Here is a 19998-nt window from a genome sequence, read left to right as displayed (position 1 = left end):
AGCAATCTTGAGAAAGATTATATATAATATACAAAAACTGAACCATTATGTTGTACACCTGAAAGTAATACAATGTATGTCAATTATACCTCAGTTCAAAAAATAAAAATTGACTTTTTTAGTCAGAGGAATCAACCTTGGCACAATCTGGATATGCAGATTTTGACCCAGGAAATTGCTGTTGATTGAAATGCGGTCATCAAAGCAAACTCAGATTGTCAGAAGCCATGAGGGACAGCATTCATACAGACAAAAGTAATTGAAGAACCATGTATTTTTGGTAATATTTTAGCAGGAAAAACTCCTGTTGAAAAGAATATTTTAAATGGGAAAAACATGGTAATAGTTTAACAGCACAGAATGGAAAAATTGTTGAGGGATTAAAATGGTTTATGATGGAATTCACTGAGGAAAATATAGTTTCTCAATGAAATTTCTTCAGGTTTGGTAAAATTCAGATTAAAATCTACATATTCTTAAAGACAGAACAAAAAAATGTTTATAAGGGCAAAGCACCAACTGGGTCAAATAGAGTCTTCAAAAATGGTGGGTGGGGACAAATGAGACCTGATGACTAGATGACTAAATGCCATTTTAGATTGGATCCTGGGACAGAAAAAAAAAGGATGGTGGTGGAAAAATTGGTGAAATCCAAATGAAGTCTGGAGTTCAGTGAATAGTAATGTACCATTGTTGGTTTTTCAGGTTTGGCAAATGTATCATAGTAATATCAGATATTTATATTAGGAAAAACTAGGTGAAGAGCATACAGGAACTTTCTGTATTATCTCTGCAACTTTTCTGTAAGTCTAAAATTGCTCCCCAAATATGGTGGGCTCAAAATGGCCTGGACCAGAGGAAAAAACAACCCAAACTTCCCATTGCAGCTCTCCCATGAGCCTTGCGGTTCACTTCCCGGTGGAGCCCTGTGGTTGTGCTGTATTGATTTCTTTCTAGGGACTTGTACGTAATGCCACGCCTGCCCTCAGCACCCGTGAGCTCATGGCCAGCCTCTGGCCTCTCCGCACAATGCTCTCCTCCTCCTTCCAGACAGCCTTCTACTGCTCATCCTGGAACCAGCTCCCTTGGACCTCCCAGTGTGTAGACCTAGCGCTCCAACTTGGCCAAATATTGCAATCATCTGAGAAGCTTTAACAATTTCTGGTCCTGGCTGCCACCCCCAGAGATTCTGATTTAAGTGGTCTGGGGCATGGCCTGGGCCTCTGGATTTTAAAAACCTCCCCAGGGGCTTCCCTGGTGGCACAGTAGTTAAGAATCCACCTGCCAGTGCAGGGGACACGGGTTCAAGCCCTGGTCCAGGAAGATCCCACATGCCGTGGAGCAACAAAGCCCGTGTGCCACAACTACTAAGCCTGTGCTCTAGAGCCCGCGAACCACAACTACTGAGCCAGCATGCCACAACTACTGAAGCCCACACGCCTAAAGCCCACGTGCCTAGAGCCCATGCTCCGCAACAAGAGAAGCCACTGCAATGAGAAGCCCACGCACCGCAATGAAGAGTAGCCCCAGCTCGCCGCAACTGGAGAAAGCCCGTGCGCAGCAACAAAGACCCAATGCAGCCCAAAACAAATAAAAATAAAAATAAATTTATTAAAAAAACAAAAGACCTCCCCAGGTGATTCTAATTGCAGCCAAGTTTGAGAACCCTTGGCGTCACCTCACCAAATCCTATTAGTCCTTGAAAAGCCTAGTGAAGCCCTGACTTAATTACAGCAGCCCTTCCTTGTCCTCTGGACCATGGAGGTTAACATGCTCCTTCCAACATAGATGACTGCATATGTACATTGTGCCCATTCTGCTTTCATATATGTTAATTAGCACCCTGTGGGCAGTTTTGTTGCGTATTTCTTTGCATCTCTACCACCAGGAGGTTCGTGCTCCTGATTCTCAGGATGTTCTTGTGAGTCATCCTGAAAGTGAGGAATAAATTGCTGGTTTCTCTTCTGGAAGCAGATGGCCTTGACTGTCCTGAGGGACTTCATTGTTAGGTAAGCACTGGCCTCACCGTGTAGCAGCCCACAGTGACTGTTTCCTCTTCTGCGGGTGGCCCTTATCCCTGATGCAGTTGCTGGTCCTTCTCTGATCACTTCCTTTGCAGAGCAGAGACTCTCGGGTGCCCTCTGAGTGTGGCCTGGGCAGAACCTACTCTCTTGTTTGCACTTAAAGCCAAAGTCAGGTCAAAATCACTTGACTCCCACTAATTCACTGCACATTCTGAGAGAGGCTGGGACCTGGGACCCTTTGCTGCAGTGCTGCAATGCTTGCACCTGGACAAACATCTCCTCGAGCTACAAATTACAGAGAAGCTATAAGGGACTAAAAATAATTTGTCGGGGCAAATTCTGGACAAAAGATACAAAAAGACCAAAAAAAAACCCAACTGCCTCTTCTGAAGAACTGGGAGCAAAAACAGGGTGTCCAGAGCAAAAGCTGGGTAGTGCACATGCCCCCTGCACTCAACACCGCCAGAGGGGTGGGCAAAACACCTAAGCCACCGCTCCAGCCCAGCCCCTGGACACACCCCTACCCTCACCCCATGTAAGGAACCCGGCAGCCCCCTCACAGGGAGAGAGCAAGGGAACATGTTACTTGTTTCGCTCCCTCCTGCGGCCACAGGGGCCCCAATAAAGCCTTACCTGAATTTCTTGTCTGGCCTCTAGTCAATTTCTATTGATTGCAGAAGGCCAAGAACCCTGGTCAGTATCAATTCCAGTGTCCAGGTGGAATTATGCCTTTGAAATATTGGATCTGGGCTGGGATCTGGTCTCGTTTCAGCCCCTGAATGTCAGTATTCCCAAACACAGAGAGGAGTTGGGGGATTTTTTGTTTGCTTCTTGATTTTTTAATAGCAGCAGTTGATGGACTCTACCCTAGACCTTCTGATTCAGAATTCAGAACCTGAAGGGTGACAGCTGGGAATCCGAGTCCTCCTAAGTTCCTCAGATGATGCTGGGGGAGCCAGCCCACTGCTGCTGGTTTTGGGCTCCACTGGGAACCGCATCAACCCAAAGCATCAAGGGACTGGTTCGGAACTCAGGGCTCCTTGTGAAAATCTCCTGGAATTTACAAAGACATCAGGCCCAAGCCCTATCCCTGAAGAGTTGGCTAGGGAAGGTTGCAGGTAGTGGTGAACATCTGAGTGGTTTGTAAACTCCCCAGGTGATTCAAACGCGCAGTCCTGATCTGATGCCGGGATCAGCAGACTTTTTCTGTAAAGGGCCAGTGAATAAATATTTTAGTCTACATGGTCTCTGGTACAACTGCTCAACTTGGCCATTGTGGTGTGGAAGCAGCCAGGGATGTTATGTAAACAAATGCGCATGTGCAGGACTGTGTTTTAGTAACACTTTATTTGTAAAAACAGTCAGCAGGCTGATGCAGCTCTCGGGTCATAGCTTGTCCACCCCTGATAGAACCACCTGGGAAGCTACAAAATCATCTTGTCCCCCAGGGCCAATTAAATCAGATTCTCCATTGGGTTTGCCCAGGCGTGGGTATTTATGAAAACCTCTTCAGGTGAGTTTTCAATCAGCCTGGATTAAGACCCACAGCTGTAATATACTATGATTGCACACATCATTCTAAAAGTCTTGCTCTGACACGATGTTTAGTCTGCTGCAGAAGATTTTTTCTTTCTTTGTATGTTTGTTTGCTTGATTTTTAAAATTTATTTAAATGGAAGTATTCCAGGCATACTGTTCTCTGCCTGTCTCTCCCTGGACCACAATTTTTTAACGAGATATGACATATATGCAGTCAAGTGTGCAAATCTTAAGTGTACAGCTTGATGAATGTAAAAACATTTATTGATTGTATCCTTCTTCACATATATTATAGGCATGTAACCACCACTCAGATCAAAGTATAAGACACTCAGAGAAGCCCTGTTCCCCTTCCCAGTCAGTACCCTCCTGATGTTTTTTTGAAGCCTGCTTTGAAATCTTTGTTCTCTCGGAATAGGTGTCACTAAGTCACGGGTATTTGGCGCTTGCTTTGCCCACAGATCTTCTTGGCATTACAGGGGTGAAAGCAAGCATAGGGTGTGCCTGGCATTTTCCACTGTACATTTCGTTTCTGTGGCACACGGCACCCTTGGAAGGCAAGCTCTGCAGGCCCCATTGGCCCATGATCATCAGGGAACAGGGAGGGCTTTCAAGCAGGCCTGGGCTAGGTGAGCTCACCACACTCGCATGGATTCTGCTGGGAAGGTAACAACAAGCCCGAGTAGACAGCTCATTTCAGCACAGCAGGCAGCTTGAGCTTCATCTTCGCGTGGTCCCCTTGCCCCTCACATCCCAGGGAAGCCGTGTACAGCAGGCCCAGGTGAACACTGCTCCCCCCGTGGGCCTGTGTTCCAACTGAGGAACCTGAGCGCAGGAAACCCCTAGTCTTATAAGGGACTGCAAACAAATGTGCTCAACGTTTTTCCCACAGGGAGACATTAGCTTTATTTTTTTTTTAATTGTGATGACATTCACATAGCATAAAATTTGCCTTTTTCAAACGTACAGTTCAGTGACCTTTAATACATTCACAACGTTGTGCCACCACCACCTGTATCTAGTCCTGAAACATTTTCATCACCCTAAAAAACAACTCCATCCCATTGTCACCCCCAGTCAGCCCCTCCCCTCAGCCCCTGGCAACCACCAACCCGCTTGCTGCCTCTATGGATGAATCTATTTAGGATAGTTCATGTAAAGGCAGTCATACAATATTGTGACCTTTGGGGTATGGCTGCTTTCATTTAACATAATGTTTTTGAGGTTCATCCGTATTGTGGTATATATAAGTGTTTCATAGTTGATGGACGTTTGGGTTGTTTCTACCTTTTGGCTATTATACATAGTGCTGCTATAAACTTTCATATATAAGTATCTGAGTACTTGTTTTCAATTTTTTAGGTATAAATTGAGGAGTGGAATTGCTGGGTCATGTGATAATTCTATGTTTAACTTTTTGAAGAACCTCCATGCTGTTTTCCACAGCAGCTGTAACATTTTATATCCCACCAGGAAAGTACCTGGGTTCTAGTTTCTCCATATCCTCACCAACACTTGTCATTTTCCATTTTATTATTGCCATCCTAGTGGGTATCTCACTGCAGTTTTAATTTGCGTTTCCCTAATAACTAATGAGGTTGCATGTCTTTTCATGTGCTTATTGGCCACTTGTATATCTTCTTTGTAGAAATATCTATTCAAGTCTTTTATGCATTTTTTAAATTGTGTTGTTTGTCTTCTTGTTATTGACTTGTAGGGTTCTTCATGTATTCTGGATACAAGACCCTTATCACTAGACCCTTATCAGATATATGATTTGCAAATATTTTCTCCCACTTTGCAGATTGTCCTTTGATAATGTCCTCTGATGCACCAAAGTTTCAAATTCTGATGGAGTTCAATATACCTATTTTTTTCTTGTGATTTTTGTGTCATACCTAAGACACCATTGCCAGATCCTAGAATGTAAGCAAATCTGCTCCATGCGGGGACTTCCCTGGTGGTCCAGTGGTTAAGAATCCACCTTCCAATGCAGGGCACACGGGTTCAATCCCTGGTCAGGAAACATGCAGATCCCACATGCTGCGGGACAACTAAACCCACGTGCTGCAACTACTGAGCCCATGCAGTCTGGAGCCCCCGCGTCATAACTAGAGAGAAGACTGCATGCCGCAACAAAGAGCCCATGCACTGCAACTGAGACCCGATGCACCCAAAAATAAATACATACATACATACATACATACATACATTTTTTTTTTTTTAAAGTCTGCTCCATGCCTCAGCGGTTTTGGAAACATCCTTGAACATAGCTGCTAATACTCAGCTTTGCTCAGAATATATGCAGAAACACTAGAATTATCTCCCAATAGGCCAACATGCAAAGGCTGAGATGAGAGACAGAGCTGAAAAAAGAATCTTCATACCAGTTTAGGGGCTGCAGCCAGCTGTCCCAGAGTGAAAGACTGCTTTCTCTTAATCTGATCATATGAGCCAGTCTTCCTTTTCAGCTTAAACTAGCATAAACTGGGAGTTCATTTCTTACAAGTGATTGAGTCCTGAGCAATGTGGTGGTGTACAGTGGTGGTCTTCTGTTCTCCCAAGTTTTCATAAAATCAGTAACAGCAAACTGACTCATAACTGATGTCAGAGAGGCAGCAAAAATAACCCCTCAACAAACTCCCCTTGCCAGCTCAATGCCAGACTTGAACTCCCGTCTTTGGGCAAGATGCTTTACAGGACATCTGAACTGCCTACCCCAGATGCCCTTCTGCCCTGGCCAGGTGGGTTTGGTCACCCCAAGACACCCCTTAATGAGTGTTTTCTGTGTCCCTCTGCAGTGGGGCCCTACCCCTGGCTGTGCTTCCATGGCTGGGATATCTGAGGATTCCCCAGGAAAGCCCTTTGGAACGTGCCCATCTGGGCTGGGTGGTCAACCTTGAACTAGGAAGTGGCACAGTCCTTTGTTTCTATATCCCAAGGCCTAGACATTGATGAGAGTGTGGTGCTCAATAAATGTTCATCTTTAAGAAGAGCTAATAATGACCATTAACACTGACCTAAGTACTAGTTCATTCAGTCCTCACAATAGCCTTCTGCAGTGGCGTTCCTATTTTACATTTGGAGAAACTGAGGCGTGAGGATATTAGGTTTTCATGTCCAAGGTCACAGAGCTCATAAATGATAGAGCTGAGATATAGGCCTAAACAGAATGGCTTAGTGCCCACGCCCTTTTTGCAGCTGCCCAAACAAGTGATGAAGTCTACCTTTGCCTGGCAATGTCCCATCTTCTTGCTTTATTCCATTTTATTCCTTCTGGTTTTCTTTAATTAAGTGTTGGTATATGTTTTCTGAGTCCACCAAGTATTCATTGTGTTACCACTGTGTGCTCAGAGCCCCTTGCTGGGGACATTTTGATCCTTGGTTTCCATTCTGCTCACTCTTCAAGTGGATGTGTGTTGTGTCGCGCTATGCTGTGTGTGTGCTGTATGTGTGCTCACGCCATTCCAGTGAAGACAGCCAACTAACCCCAAGAGTTTACTTTGAATTTTATTTATCTACTCCCGTTTACCCAAAATAATCACCATATATATATACGCTCATAAAAGTAGTCTCATAACGAGCTCTGAATATGGGTCCCTGGAGTCTTGCTTTTGTTTTTCTGATGGGGGAGTTGGCAATATCTGTATCTAGCCCAGTGGCAACTTCTGGTCAGAACTTAACATTTGGATCCATTAAGAGGCCTCTTCTTACCACCAAGCACTCTGTGTTGGCAACAAGAGTGTGAGGTTCTCCGGCCTGATGAACTGCAGACAAGTATCTCTGGCTGGGCAGTGTAGGAAGGGAATGAGTGAGCTGGTGAATAGAAGAGTCTGGGTATTTTTCCTTGTTATTTTGACGGAGCTGGGAATAACCACTGAGATACTTTATTAGTCCAAGAGCCCAAGGAAACTTCTCATCACTGTGGTTCAAGCAAAACCCCCTTGCCAGGGGCTGGACGGGGTGCTGCTCTCCTGACAGGCCCATCAGTACTTGTCTTCAAACTTTTTGTTCATACACTTCCTAAAAGAATTTTGGAAAACATACATTTTTAAGTCAACATCTAGAATTTCATCATAAATGCAGATAGTAAAGATAGCTTTTTAGATACATTGTAACTATTGATATTTAAAACAAAACTATCATATCTTTCTTCTAAATGTACCCAACGGAATCTAAATACCATAGCAATTTGATACCCATCAACCACCACTTATTTAAAAAACATAAAAACAAGATTTTCTTTACCTGTCAGAAATTTCATATTGTTTCATTTTCTTTTGGAACCTGTGTATCCATTCCACTTCCCCCACAGAAATTTATACTAGTGCATTTTATACATAAATCTTTCTTTGATCACCTTTCTCCTACAACAAAAATATATACATATGTTTAAATATAAGTTTTTGAATTTCCTGTGATCATAAGGCTTAAATTTTTTTTTAATTTCTCCGTGATTGAGTTATCTTTCAATTATTAGAAGTATATTATTGATCAAAACTACATGAGTATGTAACAAATTTGGATAAACAAGAAACACATAAAAAGTGAAATTTTACTGAAAATACATTTCTAAATGAGGTGAATGGAGCTTTATAATTTTTTCCAATTAACTTATCATTGAATGAATGTTACTTATTGCTAGAAAGAATTCGGCTTAGAATTAGGAATTCTATTCCGATCTTTCAATTGAATGTAAGCATGCAAGCAGCCTTGTTTATATAAACAGGCAAATAAGAATGGAAGGAAATTTTGTTTAGCAATGCCACTCAATTTTCTGAATGTCTTCTGAGTTTCATGCCCAAAACCACACATGCATTTTCATCAAAAATTATATTTAATGACTGTGGTAAGCTAAATGATGCCCCGCCCCCCCCCCCCCCCCGCCCGCCCTGCCAATATCTCCACATCCTAATCTCTGGAACCTAGGAATATTACTTCGTATGGCAAACGAGGCTGTGCAGACATGATCAAGTTAAGGATCTTGAAATGGGAGAATAAGCCTGGGTTATCCACGTGGGGCTGATGTAATCACAAACATCCAGAAAAGAGGGGCACAGGCAGAGTTTTGTGCGGAGAAGGTGGTGATATGAAGACAGAAGGAGAAAGAGTTTCAAAGATGCTGTGCTGCTGCCTCTGAAGGAAGGGGCCACGAGCCAGGGAATGTAAGGAATGCAGCGCTAGAGGCCAAAAAAGACAAGGAAACGTTTTCTGCCCTCAGATCCTGGTTCCTCCAGATCCTTCAGAAGGAACCAGCCCTGCCCATACCTTCACGTTAGCTCGGTGAAACCGTTTTCAGACTTCTGACCTCCAGAACCATAAGAGAATAAATTTGTGTTGTTTTAAGTCACTAAGTTTGTGCTGAGTTGTAATAGCAGCCGAAGGAATCTATTACGTTATCAACCGACAGTTCCGTTACATCCCCCTAGTAAGTAAAGAATTGGAAACCATGACCACTGTGTCTTCATTCCAGCCCATGGGAAGCGGCAGGGGAAGAGGACGATGCACATAATCCAGAAGTTGCCCCATCAGTCACATGATCTCACCTAATTAAAGGAAACAGAGAACTGTAGTTTTGTTTTTTTTTTAAAGTATTTTTCTGGAACCAAGAAGGGACATGATTTTGTTTTTCAAGAGGCAACTTTTTTTTTTAAAAAAGATTTATTTATTTATTTTTTATTTATTGATTGATTTATTGCTATGTTGGGTCTTCGTTTCCGTGCTAGGGCTTTCTCTAGTTGTGGCCAGCGGCGGCCACTCTTCATCGCGGTGCGCGGGCCTCTCACTGTCGCGGCCTCTCTTGCTGCGGAGCACAGGCTCCAGACGCGGAGGCTCAGTAGTTGTGGCTCACGGGCCTAGTTGCTCCGCGGCATGTGGGATCTTCCCGGACCAGGGCTCGAACCCGTGTCTCCTGCATTGGCAGGCAGATTCTCAACCACTGCGCCACCAGGGAAGCGCAGAACTGTAGTTTTTTCCTAAGCGGCCATGTGCCAGCTCTTTTAGGAGGTTCTATTCCTATAGAGGAACGGGAGGATGAATTTAGAAGGAAAGTAGTGTCTGGCTTAGAGTTGTTGAGGGAGAGACGGTGGTGGCATTAACCATATGGAGAAGCGGAAGATGAGGGATTTGGAGTCCTTCAGCAACAGGACCTGAAGGGTCGGTGCAGTGAGAGGGGTGGGGAGGCAGTGACTCGGTGCCTGGATTTCTGGCTTAACTGAGTGGCTGGCTGTGTCGCGCGCAGAGGTTGGGACCGCTGTGTAGAGCCTGCTACAAAGCGTAGGAGTAATATACGTGCCTTATCACAACTGCAGGTTTGTGTAAATATTGACTCTCATCGACAGGTTTCTGTTAACTTAATTAAGGAGAATGTTTTGTTAAAGGGATAGAAGAGAAGTTGCTGAAGCAGCACTTGGCAACTTCCTGCCCTCGCCTCTCTTTAAGCACTGTGACTTCCTTAGGATACGTTTTACACCCACACCAGGAAAATGTTCTGGCGGGGACGTCGCCATGCCAGAGCCGTATCATTAGCTAAATGGCGTTCGATCATTTGTATGCATTGTAATGAGACAGCTGAATCCCCGACAAAATGGATCCCCTGGGTCCTCTTTTCTGTTGATTGTTGTTGGCTGTCTTATATTAACTCTATTTTTATTTTCCCTTATGATAAATGTAGTCTACTCTCCTTTTAGAAAAAAGTCAGAGGTAGAGAACAAATGTATGGATACCAAGGGGGAAAGGGGTGGGGTGGGAGGAATTGGGAGACGGGGATTGACGCATATACACTATTGATACTATGTGTAAAATGGACAACTGAGGGGCACCTACTGTACAGCACAGGGAACTCTACTTAATGCACTGCAGTGTCCTAAACGGGAGGGAAATCCAAGAGGGAGGGGATATATGTGTAATATGTGTATGTATGGCTGAGTCATTTTGCTGTGCAGTAGAAGCTAGCACAACATTGTAAAGCAACTATACTCCAATAAAAATTAATTTTAAAAAACCATAATGAAATAGTAATACACTTTTAGTAGAGTAGCTAAAATTAAACAGGACTGATGATCCTAAGCATTGGTGAGGATGTAGAGAAACTGGCATTCTCACACATTTTTGATGGAAATTTCAAATAATACAGCCACTTTGAAGTAGTTTGGCGTTAAAGAAAAAATAGTGAAATATACACCTACCATATGATCTAGTATTCCACTTCTAGATATTTTCGCAATAGAAAATAAAGCATATATCTGTACAAAAAAAAAAAGTGAGAAACTTCAGAGAAGTAGAAGGAGGGAGGAAGATGACACATCATCCCACCAGCTGAGGTCCCCCCTTTATTAGCACCTTGTTGGATTTCCTTTCAACCTTATCTCTATGCATTTTTTTAAAATAAATTTATTATTTATTTATTTATGGCTGTGTTGGGTCTTCGTTTCTGTGCGAGGGCTTTCTCTAGTTGCGGCAAGTGGGGGCCACTCTTCATTGCGGTGCGCGGGCCTCTCACTGTCGCGGCCTCTCTTGTTGTGGAGCACAGGCTCCAGACGCGCAGGCTCAGTAGTTGTGGCTCACGGGCCTAGTTGCTCCGCGGCATGTGGGATCCTCCCAGACCAGGGCTCGAACCCGTGTCCCCTGCATTGGCAGGCAGATTCTCAACCATTGCGCCACCAGGGAAGCCCTATCTCTATGCATTTTTAACTTACGTATTCTGCGTCTTTTTCTTAAGTAAACACCATGATATAAGTATTTTTCATAATTTCGATAGATTTACAATAGTCTGTGTTGAGCATGTACTATTTTATATTTTATTTGGGCATTTAGATTGTCGCTGATTTTTCACTGTTGCCTATAATGCTGTCAATACTAACAGTTATTTCTGTATTTAGCCTCTGTTCCTCAGAAGTGAAATTTCTGGATAATAGAATATGAATATTTTAACGGCTTTTCACTCATAATTTGACATTACTTTTGCAAAGAGCTGTATCTATTTATATTTTAAGGATCCTATGTGAAAATGTTGGGTCTTATTTAGAATGTGATATTTACCAACTGGCCCAAGGCATTCAGTAAACAGCAAAATAAAGGAGAAGCTGCAACTGGGTGAGACCAACATTAGAACTAATTTTTAAAATTGCAGCTGAGCTGATAGAAGAAAAAGTTTGCATGGATTTGCTTTATGACACTCTGTTCATTCTTTCAATACATACCCAGTAAGCCCTCCCATCAAAATCAAAATCACACAGGCTGAGGAAGGATCCTAGTAGATTTCCCGTCACTCAGATTTTTCCATCATGCATTATCTCAGCATGATCTTATCATGTGACGTAATGTGCATTTTACAGATGAAGATATGAAGCTTAATGACTTAGCCAAGATCACGTAGCCAACTAGTGGTGGAGATGGGACATAAACCCAGGCTTGTGGCTGCTTTGATTGGATTTATTGAGCTACCGCTATATTCAAAACAGCATGATAAACATTATGAGAAACAGGTGAGAAGGCCAGGCCCAACCTAAGAGCTTGCACTTATTGAGGGAGATCAGATATGCTTAAAAGGATATATTCGTCTGCTTGGGCTGCCATAACAAAGTACCACAGACCTGGAGGCTTAAACAACAGAAATTTATTTTCTTATAGTTCTGGAAGCTTGAAGTCCAAGATCAAGGTGTTGGCAGGGTTGGTTTCTTTTGGGACCTCTTTTCCTGGCTTGAAGATGGCTGTGTTCCCCCTGTGTCCTTACATGGTCATCTCTCTGTGCGTGTCTGTGTCCTGATCTCTTCTTAGAAGGATACCAGTCATACTAGATTAGGGCCCCAACCTAATGACCTCACTTTAGCTTAAGTAATTAATAAGGTAACTTAGTAAAGACCCTGTCTCCAAATATAATCACCTTCTGAGATCCTGGGGGTTAGGACTTCAACATATGGATTTGGGGGACACAATTACGCCCATAACAAAAGGTCATAGTGTCCAAAACGTTGTGAGTCCTCAGTTATGAAATTAGGCTAATTCTAGGCCAGTGTCTCGGCCTCAGCTGCACTTTAGAATCACCTAGGGAGTTCTTTTAACAAATAGCTGTGGACCCACAGAGTCTCACTTGACTGGTCTGTGGAGCACCTGACAAAGGTGTTTTTTAAAAGCTCCTTGGTGATTCGAATGCACACCCAGGACTGGGAGCCTTGTTGAATTGAAATACCAAAGAGACACCTGAGCTGGTTTTGTTGTCTGAAACTGTCCTGCTTTCTGTCCGGCCAACACTTAGCTGTATGCATAGAATACCTTAGCGTCAGCAAAATATCAGAGCAGCTGCTCAGTTTTGAGTCTCCACTTCATGCACACTCAGCTTTCTCTCTCAGTCATTAAAGGAGATAGTCGTTCGTTGAAGGCCTGTGATACACCAGACACTATGCTGATGTGAGAAGCTGAATAATGACCCCCACAGATGTTCGTGCCCTAATCCTTGGAAACTTGAATAGGGAGATTATTCTGGATTATCTGCATGGGCTCAGTTTAATCATACTGCTCTTAAAAGCAGAGATCCTTTCCTAGCAAACGTCAGAGAAATACGACCCAAGAAGAGCAGGAGAGTTTTGAAGCATGAGAGGGACTCCATCCACCACTGTTGCCTTTGAAGATGGAAAACGGGGGACAGCAGCCAGGGAATGCAGGCAGCCTCAGTAACCTAGGAAACTGAGCACCTGGGAACGGCCTTCAGCTCTCAACCAGCAAGGAAGTGGGCCCTCAGTTCTATAACCTCAAGTCATTGAATTCTGTCAACACCCTGAACGAGCAAGGGAAGCCTTCTCCTCTAGCAGCTCCAGAAATGGACGTAAGGAGTGCGGCCCTGCAGACACTTGGTTTTAGCATGGTGAGACCCAAGTCAGACTTCTGACCTCTGAAACTGTGAAATTATAAATTTGTGTTGTTCTAAGCCACTAAATTTGTGGTAACTTGTTACAACAGCAATAGGAAACTAATACAGCTTAAAAGTGAAAAATAAAATAATAACACATTCTCCCTGCTGTCATGGAGCTTAGCAACTTAAATTTGCAAAATTTATAAAAGGAGAAACAAATCAAGTTTCAACTCAAGTCTTAGGCTCAAGAAGTTTTTGAATTCAAGGGCCCTGGGTGTTAGGTGGTGTGTGAGGCCCAAATTATGCACTTTTTAAAAGTGGAAATGTAACTTTTATATGCACTGGGAAACCATATATATACATACATATACATTTTATTTATCCATTCATCCATCAATGGACACGTGGGTTGCTTCCACATCTTGGCCATTGTAAATAATGCTGTGGTGAACATTAGGGGTGCATACATTTTTTCAAATTAGTGTTTTGATTTTCTTTGCATATATACCCAGGAGAGGAATTGCTGGATCATATGGTAGTTCTATTTTTAGGTTTTTGAGGAACCTCCATACTGTTTTCCATAGTGGCTACACCAATATGTATCCCCACCAACTGTGCACAAGGGTTCACTTTTCTCCACATCCTCGCCAGCACTTGTCATCTCTTGTCTTTTTGATAATAGCCATTCTCACAGGTGTGAGGTGATATCTTATTATGTTTTTGATTTGCATTTCCCTGATGATTACAGATGTTGAGCATATTTTCATGTGCCTATTGGCCATCTGTATTTCTTCTATGGAAAAATGTCTGTTCATTTCAGTAGGTCCTCTGCCTATTTTTTAATCAGTTGTTTGGTTTTTTTGGTATCGAGTTGTAGGAATTCTTTGTCTATTTGGATATTAACCCCTTATCAGACGTATTGTTTGCAAATATCTTCTCTCATTCAGTAGGTGGCCTTTTCATTTTGTTGATAGTTTCCTTCACTGTGCAAAAGCTTTTTAGTTTGATGTTGTCCCATTAGTTTATTTTTGCTTTGGTTTCCCTTGCCTGAGGAGACATAAAAAAAATATATATATATATTGCTAAGACTAATGTCAAAGAGCATACTGCCTGTGTTTTCTTCTAGAAGTTTTATGGGTTCAGGTCTTACATTTAAATTTTTAATCCATTTTGAGTTGATTTTAGTGTGCAGTGTGAGAAAGTAGTCCAGTTTGATTCTTTTGCATCTAGCTGCCAGTTTTCCCAACACCATTTATTGATGAGGCTGTTTTTTCAGAATGTTGTATATTCTTACCCCCTTTGTCATAGATTAGTTGACTGTATAAGTGTAGGTTCATTTCTGGGCTCTCTATTCTGTTCCATTGATGTATGTGTCTGGTTTTTGTACAAGTACCATGCTGTTTTGATTACTGTAGCTTTGTAGTGTCGTTTGAACTCAGGGAGTGTGATACTTCCAATTGTGCTGTTTCTCAAGATTCTTTTGGCTGTTCAGGATCTTTTGTGTTTCCATACAAATTTTAGAATTATTTTTTCTAGTTCTGTGAAAAAAGCCATTGGTATTTTAATAGGGATTGCATTGAATCCGTAGATTGCCTTAGATACTTGTAGATAGTATGTTCATTTTTACAATACTAATTCTTCTAATCCATGAGCACAATATGTCTTTCCATTTTTTTGTATCATTTTCACTTTCCTTCATCAGTATTTTGTTTTCAGAGTATAGATCTTTCACCTCCTTGGTTAATTTTATTCCTAGGTATTTTCCTCTTTTTGATGTGATTGTAAACAGGATTGTTTTCTTGCTTTCTCTTTCTGATAGTTCATTTTTAGTGTATAGAAAAGCAACAGATTTCTGGATATTAATCTTGTATCTTACAACTTTACTGAATTCATTTATTAGTTCTAATAGGTTTTTGGTGGAGACTTTAGGGTCTTCTATATATAGCATCATGTCATCTGCAAAGAGTGACAGTTTTACTTCTTCTCTTCCAATTAGAATGCCTTTTATTTCTTTTTCTTGTCTGATTGTTGTGGCTAGGACTTCCAATACTATGTTGAATAAAAGTGGCAAGAGCGGGCATCCTTGACTTGTTCGTGATTTTAGAGGAAATTTTTCAGTTTTTTTCACCATTGAGTATGATGTTAGCTGTGGGTTTGTCATAGATGGCCTTTATTATGTTGAGGTATGCTCCCTCTATACCTACTTTGTAGAGAGTTTTTTATCATAAGTGGATGTTGAATTTTGTCAAAAGCTTTTTCTGTATCTATTAAGATGATCATATGATTTTTATTCTTCAGTTTGTTGATGTGGTGTACCACATTGATTGATTTGTATATATTGAATCATCCTTGCATCCCTGGGATAAGTCCCACTTGATCATGTTGTATGATCTTTTAATATATTATTGAATTTGGTTTGCTAATATTTTGTTGAGGGTTTTTGCAACCATGTCCATCAGTGATATCAGGCTGTAATTTTCTTTTTTGTGTGTGATGTCTTTGTCTGGTTTTGGGATCAGGGTAATGCTTGCCTTGTAGAATGAGTTTTGAAAGTATTCCTTCCTCTGAATTTTTGGAATAGTTTGAAAAGAATAGATTTTTTAAAAAACTTTTAATAAATCTTTATTGGAGTATAATTACTTCATAATACTCTGTTAGTTTCTGTTGCACAACAAAGCGAATCAGCCATATGTATACACATGTCCCCATATCCCCTCCCACTTGAGCCTCCCTCCCATCCTCCCTATCCCACCCCTCTAGGTCATCGCAAAGCACCGAGCCGATCTCCCTGTGCTATGCTGCTGCTTCCCACCAGCCAACTATCTTACATTCGGTAGTGTATGTATGTCGATGCTACTCTCACTTCACCCCAGCTTCACACCCCCACCCCATGTCATCAAGTCCACTTTCTATGTCTGTCTCTTTATTCCTGCCCTGCAACTAGGTTCATCGGTACCATGAAAAGAATAGATTTTTAACTCTTTAAATATTTGGTAGAATTCACTGGGAAGCTGTCTGGTCCTGGACTTCGGTTTGTTTGCTTAGAGTTTTTTTCTTTTAATTACTGATTCAATTTCATTACTGATAATTGGTCTGTTCATATATTCTATTTCTTTCTGGTCCAGTCTTGGGAGATTGTACATTTCTAGGAATTTGTCCATTTCTTCTAGGTTTTTCATTTTATTGGCATATAATTGTTTGTAGCAATCTGTGATCCTTTGTATTTCTGTAGTGTCAGTTGTAACTTCTTTTTCATTTCTGATTTTATTGATTTGGGCCCTCTGTTTTTCTCTTGATGAGCCTGGCTAAATGTTTATCAATTTTGTTTATCTTTTCAAAAAGCAAGCTCTTAGTTTCATTGATTTTTGTATTGCTTCTTTAGTCTCTGTTTCATTTATTTCTGCTCTTATCTTTATGATTTCTTTCCTTCTACTAACTTTGGGTTTGTTTGTTCTTCTTTCTCTAGTCACTTTGGGTGTAAGGTTAGGTTGTTTATTTGAGATTTTTCTTGTTTCCTGAGGTAAGCTTGTATCGCTATAAACTTCCTTCTTAGAACTGCTTTTGCTGCATCCCATACATTTTGGATCATTGTGTTTTCATTTTCATTTGTCTCCAGGTATTTTTTGATTTCCTTTGATTTCTTCAGTGACACATTGATTGTATAGTAGCATGTTGTTTAGCCTCCATGTGTTTGTGTTTTTGAAATTTCTTTTCTTGTAATTGATTTCTAGCCTCATAGTGTTGTGGTAGGAATAGATGCTTCATATGATTTCAGTCTTCTTAAATTTACTGAGACTTGTTTTGTGACCTAGTATATGATCTATCCTGGAGAATGTTCCATATAAGCTTGAGAAGAATGTGTATTCTGCTTTCAGATGAAATGTTCTGTACATATTAAGTCCATTGGGTCTAATGTGTCATTTAAGGCCAGTGTTTTCTTATTGATTTTCCATCTGGATGATCTGTTTATTGATGTAAATGGGGTGTTAAAGTCCCCTATTCTTATTGTGTTACTGTCAGTTTCTCCCTTTACGTCTGTTAATATTTGTTTTAAGTATTTAGGTGCTCCTATGTTGCATGCATATGTATTTACAGTTGTTATGTCTTCTTCTTGGATTGATCCCTTTACCATTACATAATGTGCTTCTTTGTCTCTTGTTACAGTCTTTGCTTTAAAGTCTATTTTGCCTAATATAAGTATTGCTACCCCAGTTTTCTTTTGATTTCCATTGGCATGAAATACCTTTTCCCATCCCCTCACTTTTGGTCTTGTGTGTCTTTAGATCTGAAGCAAGTCTCTTATTGGCATCATATACATGGGTATTTTTTTTTTATCCATTCAGCCACTCTATGTATTTTGATTGGAACATTTAGTCCATTTACATTTAAAATAATTATTGATAGCTATGTACTTACTGCCATTTTGTTAATTGTTTTAGGATTGTTTTTGTAGTTCTTTTCTGTTCCTTTCTTCTTCTTTTGTTCTCTTCCCTTGTGATCTGCTGACTGTCTTTAGTCTTATGTTTGGATTCCTTTCTTTTTTGTGTGTGTGTATCTGTTTAAACACATTTTAACAACCCTGCATTTATACTCTCTGCCCCCCATCATTTAACATTTTTTAAGTCATATATAACATTTTTGCTTTGTGTATCCCTTAACTACTTATTGTGGATATAGATGATTTTTACTACTTTTATTGTTTAACTTTTCTCCTAGCTTTATAAGTGGTTGAGCTAGTGCCTTTACTGTATATTTGTCTTTACCAATGAGATTTTTCCCTTTGTAATTTTAATGCTTCCAGTTGTTGCCTTTCCTTTTCCACTTAGAGAATTCCCTTTAGCATTTCTGGTAAAGCTGGTTTCATGGTGCTTAACTCTTAGCTTTTGCTTGTCTTTAAAAATCTTTATCTCTTCTTGAAATCTGAATGATAGCCTTTTTGGGTAGAGTATTCTTGGTTGCAGGTTTTTCCCTTTCATCACCTTGAACTTTGAATATATTGTGCCACTCCCTTCTGGCCTGCAGAGTTTCTGGTGAAAAGTCAGCTGATAGCCTTATGTAACTTGTTGCTTTTCCCTTGCTGCTTTTAATATTCTCTCTTTATCTTTAATTTTTGCCATGTTAATTACAACGTGTCTTGGTGTGAACTTCTTTGGGTTGGTCCTGTTTGGAACTCTCTGTGCTTCCTGGATCTGGATGTCTGTTTCCCTTCCCAGGTTGGGGAAGTTTTTAGCTATTATGTCTTCAAATATGTTCTCTGCCCCTTTCTCTCTCTAATATCCTTCTGGGACCCCTATAATGTGAATGTTATTGTGCTTGATGTTGTCCCACATGTCTCTTAAACTGTCCTAATTTTTTAAAATTCTTTTTTCTTTTTTTCTGTTCAGCTTGAGTGATTTCCACTTCTCTGTCTTCTAGTTCACTGATCCATTCCTCTATATCATCTAATCTACTATTGATTCTTCTGAGTGTATTTTTTTATTTCAGTTATTGTATTCTTCAGCTCTGTTTGTTTCTTCTTTATATTTTCTAACTCTTTGTTAGAAATTTCCAGCTTCTTACTGTGTTCATCATTCTTCTCCCAAGTTCTTTGAGCATCTTTATGATTATTACTTTGAACTATTTATTGAGTAGGTTGCTTATGTCTACTTTACTTAGTTCTCTGGGATTTTATCTTGTTCTTTCATTTGGAGCATATTCCTCTGTTGCCTCATTTTGCCTATTCTCTGTTTTTATTTCCATGTATTTGATACGTTGATTATAGTTACTAATCTTGGAGAAGTGGCCTCATGTAGGAGACGTCCTATGGGGCCCACCAGTATACTCCCCTCTGTTCACCAGAGCTATATGCTTTAGCATGCACACTATGTGGACTACATGGGCCCCTCTATTGTGGTTGCTGACTACTGTGGTCATCTAGTAGGTGTGGCTGGCCCCTGGTCTGGTTAGTTGCCAGGCCCTGCCTATTGCAGATGCTGTTGGATGCTGGTAAGTGGGGCTGGGTCCTGTCACAGCTGGTTGCAAGGCCTGGGGAGTTTCAGTCCTGGTGCTGGCTCACTGGTGGGTGGGGTTGGATTATGATGTGACTGGCTATGGGGGCCTGGGGTGGGTCACAGGGCTAGTGTTGGCCCACTGATGGGAGGAGCTGAGTCCTGGGGTGGCTGGCTGCAGGACTGGGGGTCCTGGAGTACTAGTGTTGGCCTGCTGGTGTGTGGAGCTCAGGCCCAGGGGTTCCTGGGGCTGGTGTCAGCCCACTGGTAAGTGTGACTATGTCCTGGGCCATCTGTTGAGTGGGGCCGAATCCTGGGGTAGCTAGGGGCTCAGGGTCCTATGGCAGCTAGCCTGCTAATGAGTGAGGCTGTGTCCCTACCCAGCTAGCTGCTTGGCCTGGGGCATCCCAGGACTGGTACCAATTGGCTGGTGGGTGGGGCAGGTCCCAGCACTAATAAGCTAGAGGGAGGATTACAAAATGGCACCTGCCAGCACTAGTGTCCTCGTGGTATAATGAGCTCCTAAAAATGGCTGCCACCATCATCTATGACCCTAGGATGAATCCCAGTTGCCTTCTGCCTGTCCAGAAGGCTCTCC

The 19998-nt window shown here is 41.5% G+C and overlaps 1 protein-coding gene and 1 long non-coding RNA gene across 9 annotated transcripts in view; one reads left to right on the top strand and one right to left on the bottom strand.

Moving 5' to 3' along the window:
- Positions 1 to 19998, top strand: part of KCNK13 (potassium two pore domain channel subfamily K member 13) — a 119399-nt gene that overhangs the window by 43126 nt on the left and 56275 nt on the right. The gene's annotated exons all lie outside the window — the stretch shown is intronic.
- LOC309624944 overlaps positions 7056 to 19998 on the bottom strand; it is a 74825-nt gene continuing 61882 nt past the window's right edge. For 5 of the 8 annotated variants that reach the window (XR_014242244.1, XR_014242248.1, XR_014242249.1 and 2 more), the window contains 2 exons: positions 7812 to 10807; positions 7056 to 7586 (listed from right to left, as the gene is read on the bottom strand). This is a non-coding gene — a long non-coding RNA (uncharacterized lncRNA). The remainder of the gene's footprint in view (positions 7587 to 7811; positions 10808 to 19998) is intronic. The other 3 variants (XR_014242245.1, XR_014242246.1, XR_014242247.1) reach the window with 3 other exon arrangements.

Source organism: Balaenoptera borealis, assembly GCF_965194805.1.
Source record: "Balaenoptera borealis genome assembly, chromosome: 3".
In the NCBI taxonomy this organism is placed as follows: domain Eukaryota; kingdom Metazoa; phylum Chordata; class Mammalia; order Artiodactyla; family Balaenopteridae; genus Balaenoptera; species Balaenoptera borealis.
This window is presented reverse-complemented; position numbering and strand designations above follow the sequence as displayed.